A 6,565-nucleotide genomic window follows, 5' to 3' on the forward strand; every position below is an offset into this window, starting at 1 on the left:
AAACTGGGCCAGGGAAATGGCTCAAGTAAAGAGAATTGCTGCCAAGCTAAACGACCTGAGTTTGATCCCCGGGCCCACACAGTAGAAGAGAACGGACTCCCGGAAGTTGTTCTCCATATGCACACTGTGACGCCACACCCCTCCCCCCACAAATGTAATAAAAATGTAAAAAAAAAAAGTTTTAAATTTATAAATTTTAGCTATGCCTGAGAAAAACAATACATCATTTGTTTTATGGTTTTTTTTTTTTTTTTTAGACAGGGTTTCTCTGTGTAGCCCTGGCTGTCCTAGAACTGGCTCTGTAGACCAGGCTGGCCTCGAGCTCAGAGATCTATCTGCCTTTACCTCCTGAGAGCCGGGGTTAAAGGCTTGTACCGCCACTGCCTAGCTCATTGGTTCATTTTTTAAAAAAATACTTTTTGTTACATGTTTTTATGTCTATGAGATGCCTATGGGAGTGGCTTCTCTCCTTTCACCATGTGGGTTTTGCATATGCAACTCAGATTTGATGACAAGCAACTTTGTCCACTGAGTCATCTGACCAGACTAAAACAGTGGCTCTTATCCCTGCTCCATTCTCATAGCCTGACCTTGGACCAGTCAATACCTGGGAAGTACTTGCCGTTGTCATCTTCATCACCTTCATCAGAATCATTGTATCATCATCATCATCATCACCACAAACATTACAATATTTGCTACTATATTAAGCTGACCTTCTGAGAGGATGCATCATACTTATGGTCTAACTCTGAGTTCCCGCAAGACAAGCAGAAGACACAAACCTGGAGTCTATATGTGTAACTTTAATTTTTTTCAAACCTTATTTTTCATGATGGTTCTCAAATGCCTTAACCTCCCTTGTAACCCCCACCTACCAGAGGCAGTTGAAAAAGAAAGGATACGGGGAAGTGGACCTGTTTAGAAAGTTTCTTTGGAGCAACTCCTGTCTGTGTTGTCTGGAAATCAGCAGTTCAGTTCACAGGTCAGCAGGCAGTGGCAGCTCGATCCACTCGCAAACACTTCACAGATACACCAGCAGTCCAGTTTGGTAGACTCAAGTTAGCAACAGTGGTGACACGACCTAGCAGAGACAGCCAGGCCTCAGCCTTGGCTTGAGCAGGCAGTAGGGACTCGGAGGAACACCAGGAGAAGCTTTCCACTGTGCTTCTCTCAGGAAAGCGAAGATAAGTGAAAACTCAAGACCCACAAGCGTTGCACAGCTAGCTGCACCAGCAAGCCAAGCTCTGTCTCATTCTGTGGAGTCCTGTTTATACCCTCCAAACATCGTGTGTCCTCTATGTGCCTTGCCTCAGCATGAGTTTTACGTCAGCACGTGTGAGCATCCAATCAGCCTGAGTCCTTGGAAGCAACAACAGACTGTAGCACACCACCAGAAGGCTTTTTTTTTTTTTTTTTTTGATGTATTTCTCTCTTTGGAGTCCCAACAAATGCAGCTCAACTACAAAATGTAACACCAGACCAATACATGAGTGTTGTTAGCAAAGAATCCTTCAACCCATGTCCCATGCTTGCTTTAGTAGAACATCCTCTCTCCTGTGTCTGCGTCAGGGAAACGCTCCTTCACTTGTTTGCCCCAGCAAAACACCATCCGGCTGACTTTCCAAAGAACCCTTAAGTTTCCATCTCACAGATGCCTCTAGTTTCAGACATCTAGCCCGCTATGGAAGCTCATTCTGGGCTTACCACCTTTGGAGGAATCTGTTACTAGAATTTCCACAAAACAAACAAACAAACAAACTAAACTACCCTAGCTCTGGGTCCTGGTGCCTTTCCTAATTTACAGAAAAACAACAGAAAATATACAAAACAGGCCTAGAGAGACGGCTCAGCAGCTAAGAGCACGTGCTGCTCTTACAGAGGACTGGCGTTCAGTTCCCAGCACCCATGTGGGGTGGCTCACAACCATCTGTAGTTCCAGGCTATCTGATGTCCTCTTCTGACTCCTACATGCATGAGGTACACATACTCATATACATACATACATATATACATGCATACACACATACACACTCACATATACACATACATACACACATACATACTCATATACAGACAGACAGACAGACAGACAGACTCACATACATACATACATAATACAGACTCACATGCACATATACATACATATATACATATACACATACTCACATATATGCATACATACACACATTGACACATACAGCCAGACAGACTCACATAAACACATACATACATATACACATACATGCACACTATATACATGCATAAACACATATACACATATATACACACATACACACATAATACATACACATACATACTCACATACACACATATACACATGCATACATACATACATACATACTCACATACACACATACATATATATACACATACATGCACACTATATACATGTATAAACACATATACACATATATACACACATACACACATAATACATGCACATACATACATACTCACATACACACATATACACATGCATACATACATACATACATACTCACATACATACATACTCACATACATGCATACATATTCACATACACATATACATATAAAAATCTTTAAGAATATACAAAATGAAAAATGGATGTTGTATAGTTGGGGCCCTTCTCAGTCTGTCTCTGCCTTCTCTGCCGCTGACAGAAAGTGTTACAACTGACAGAAACTGTTACAACTGACAGAAACTGTTACAACTGACAGAAAGTGTTTTCAGTTAGCTTTCTCATTGCCGTGACCAAAGTAACCACGAGAACTGGAAGAGAGGAGTACTCTAACATCTTCAGAGGCTCCTTCCCGGCAGCAGTTGTTCCATACCCCTGGGCAGAGCATCAAGGGGTGGGAGCACATGACAGCAGGATGTCTTCCTTTCACAGTATATGTGGGCTTGAAGCAGAAAGAGAAGGAACCAAGAATAATGTACTAAAGTTTCCAGAACTTCCAAACAGCACCTCCTGCTGGAGACCACGGGTTCAACAGGGAGACTGTGGGGTAATAATCTATACTCAAACCATAACACGGTGGTAAGACAAAAGGCCGGGAAATGCGTGCATGTGTGCATGTGTACCTGTGCCTGTGTGTGCGTCTGTGTGTGTGTGTGTGTGTGTGTGTGTGTGTGTGTGTGTGTAAATGCCAGTTTTCCTGGAGGCCAAAGGCATCTGCTACCCCCTTGAACTAGACTCTACTGTAGGCAATTGAACTGGGGTCTTCTGCAATAATTGCATGTGCTCGTAATAGAGCCACTTCGTCAGCCCAGGACAACGATGTTTTAAGAACCCTCATTTTGAAAGCACTCCATTGTACCTCCACACACTCAAGTCACCTTTTCAAGCACAAAACCAAGAAGGAGCCATCTTGGTTACACTGGAGGCCTTGGGGTGTCTAGCCAGATCCCCCTTCATCTCATCATCTAGGGCTTAGATCACTGGGTTCCCCACACCATGCAGAAACCATTGCTCATAGAAGTACCCCCAAAATCCCAAGCCCCTTCTACCTGCGTTCACTCTAAAAATCCTTTCTCCTCTTATGGGCTAAATTCTCTTCCCCAGCGTTGGTTGCTGAGCTCATAGTTTATTCCAGGGAGTCATTGGTTGGCCTTACACGCACCTTCAAAGAGGAACACTATTAGTCACCCTAATGGACGATCTGCTTATCAGATCAGTTTCCTCAAAGACTCCAGCTGGGCAATGCCAGGCAGCTTGGGTGGTGTTAGGAGTGGCCACTGGAATGGAAGACCATGGTGACCAGGACCAAAGTTCTACACTGCCCCTGTTTGCCTGGGGCAGTTTGTCCTTCACAATAAGGCAACTATTGTGTTTTGTGCAATAAGAGGCACACCCCTGCCTGCCCTGTGATTTTGGTCTCTTCTCCAAGCCCAGCCTCAGACTCCGGAGACCCCTGGCCTTCCACCCTTGTCCCCAGCCCTGACTCCCAGCCTTGGACACCTCGTGTTTATGTCAACAGAGTGGTTACCAGAGAAGGCAGGCTTCTGCCCGCCAGGGGGTGTCTGGTGCCCAGCCAGCCAGTTGTTTGTGTTCCTTGTCTCAGTAGTGACCAGAGGGGCAGCACGCCTGGGCTGGGTCTCTGGGCAACACACTGTTAGGGTCCCAGCTGTCCCTGGACATAAAACACTTACTCTGTCAACACACTCTTGAGGTATCTTCTTTCACAGAGTAAGAATTTAAAGGTTTCCCTGATGGGGCTTCTATTTTCCGCCAGCCCCTCTGCTGGCCTCTCCCCTTCTCAGGGAGGGCAGCTTTGTATCCCCCCTCCATGACCCAATGAACAAAGGAATGTCTGTTCCCGGCTCTGACCCCTCCTCCTCAGCCACCAGGAGAACCCTGAATGTTTTCTGAAAAGACCGTGAGGAATGGCCCGTGGAGGGAAAGTCTGCACCTTTCCCTTAGAGAATCCAAGCTCCTTCCAGCTACTACCGCCAGCAGAAGGGGATGTGAAGAGAGGCCAGGAGTGACCCCCACTTTGGTTTCCCTCCAAACTATGAGGTGTCTCTATACCTGTAACGGCTGAATGCTGCTTAGCACCAAATATATTCCAGAGCCAGCTTTCTCAGCAAGAACTCCTGCGCAATCTGGCTCCACCCTCCCCCACCCCGGCACCCTCCCCCATTCCTCTCCCCATCCCATTCCTCAGATGGCCTGGGAGCCCGGCAGCAGTAGTGACTGACTGATAAAGGCTAAGAACACGGTTCTGGAAGCCAAGAGTTCTGCCTTCCCTAGCGGGAGGGACCATCTTAGGCCAGTTACTCAACCTCCTGGACTCAGTTTCCTTTTCTGTAAAAATGGGCATCCAAAATGAGACCAGGCAGAAATAATATCCTGGTGAGGAATAAATTAGTTTCATTTGCAGGTGTCCAGGGAAGTGTCGAGCTAGCAGCCAGAGACTATGAATGCCTTCGCTCCAAGCTACTGAATTCCAGGCATCAAAAGCCTTGGCTGGATTCAAATTTCAATACCCCACTAAACTCCTTGTATGACCTTGAATCAAACACCCTGCTGTACAGGAAGAGGACCCATAGACCGTGCCCCGATAGACTTCAAAGGGTGCAGGGTGTGCTGGCCTTAAAGAGAGTATAGGGGCAACTGTGTGGGTAGGAGCCAGGTTTCTGGCACCTGATCCCCCTAGATTAGCTGCTGCATTCTGGGCCCTATGAGAGAAACTGGCCTGATTTGGAAAGGAGAGCCAGGGACCAGTTAGGAATCCGGGTCCCTAGAAGATGCTATAAATAGCCAGCACTGGCCAGAGGGCCTCCAGGGGTGGAAAGGAGGGTAGGAAAGCTGGAAGAGACCGTGGAAAAGGAAGCTGTAGTCATCAACGTGGGGACGGGCCCAGGGCGCTCTCCCAGAAGGTCTAAGGGAAAATTATCTAAGGGTATTGTAGAAGCAAGGGCCAGCCTAGGCTATCCCTACGCTCTCTCCCAGAGTCCCTCAGAGCCATGGGAAGGGTCAGGAAACTCCAGCCAGCGTTCATCAGTACCACCCTGTGATCTTTGCCCTCCCCACCCCCACCCTACACCACCATTCCATTCCTTAGAGTAATAGCTCAGGAGCTTGAGAAAGAAACTGAGGCCCAGAGCTGGGAAGTAGCTGCCTAAGATCCCACCCTGAAGCGGGCTGAGATGGGCCTGACTTAGGCTACCTTCTCTTCCTAATCCAAGGCTGGACTTGAGAACTAAAATGAAAGAACAGGTCCTTACGGACAAAGTCTTTCCCTGAGGACCAGTGAGTAGACAGGATCTGTCCCCCAGAGATCCGTGACCCTTCCTCAGTGGATCCAAGCACATCACCATAACTGGAAAGAGGGTGAGGGACTCGTGTTTACAATGTTTTATTTTTTCCATGTCTTCTACATGTGTTTGTGGGATGTACACGTGTATTGTGAGTTTGGGGTTTGGTTTGATATGTGTGGGCATGCATGCTCGTGTGCGTGTATGTGGAAGGCCCAAGGCTGATCCATCACTCTTCTATCTTATTATACTGAGGCAAGGCCTCTCAATCAAACAGAGCTCAAGATATGCCTAGCCTTGCTAGTCAGATCTCTCTGGAGATTCTGTCTCTCTGCCTTATGAAGCTGGAATTACAGGTGAGCCAAGACATTGTGTGTCATGGGTATCCAAACTCTAGTCCTTTCGTGGTGATCCCTTCAACCACTGAGCCATCCCCCAGCCTCGTATTTACAACACTTTAGAGATGCCAAGTGTCTGGATGCAGGTGGAGAAATGAGCATGGACCTAGCTAGACTCAGAAGCCCCGAACACAAACCCATGCTGGCCTTACACAAACCAATGTTCCTTTCCAAGCATCCAGCCCCTTAGCTTGCAAAAGGAGTCCAATAATTCACATGCGTGAGACTGAATGGGATGAGGCAAGCTTGAGTGTCGGATTATTTCCCCCAGATGTTATAAAGACACAGGTCCTGCGTATTCATCCCTGCATTCTTGATATTCACTGTGGCACCTGGCTCATAGGCGACCTCAGTGAATGTTGATTAAATCAAACAATGAAGCAAACGCTTTGCCTCCGAATGC

Source organism: Grammomys surdaster, unplaced genomic scaffold, assembly GCF_004785775.1.
Source record: "Grammomys surdaster isolate TR1022 unplaced genomic scaffold, NIH_TR_1.0 169, whole genome shotgun sequence".
NCBI lineage: Eukaryota > Metazoa > Chordata > Mammalia > Rodentia > Muridae > Grammomys > Grammomys surdaster.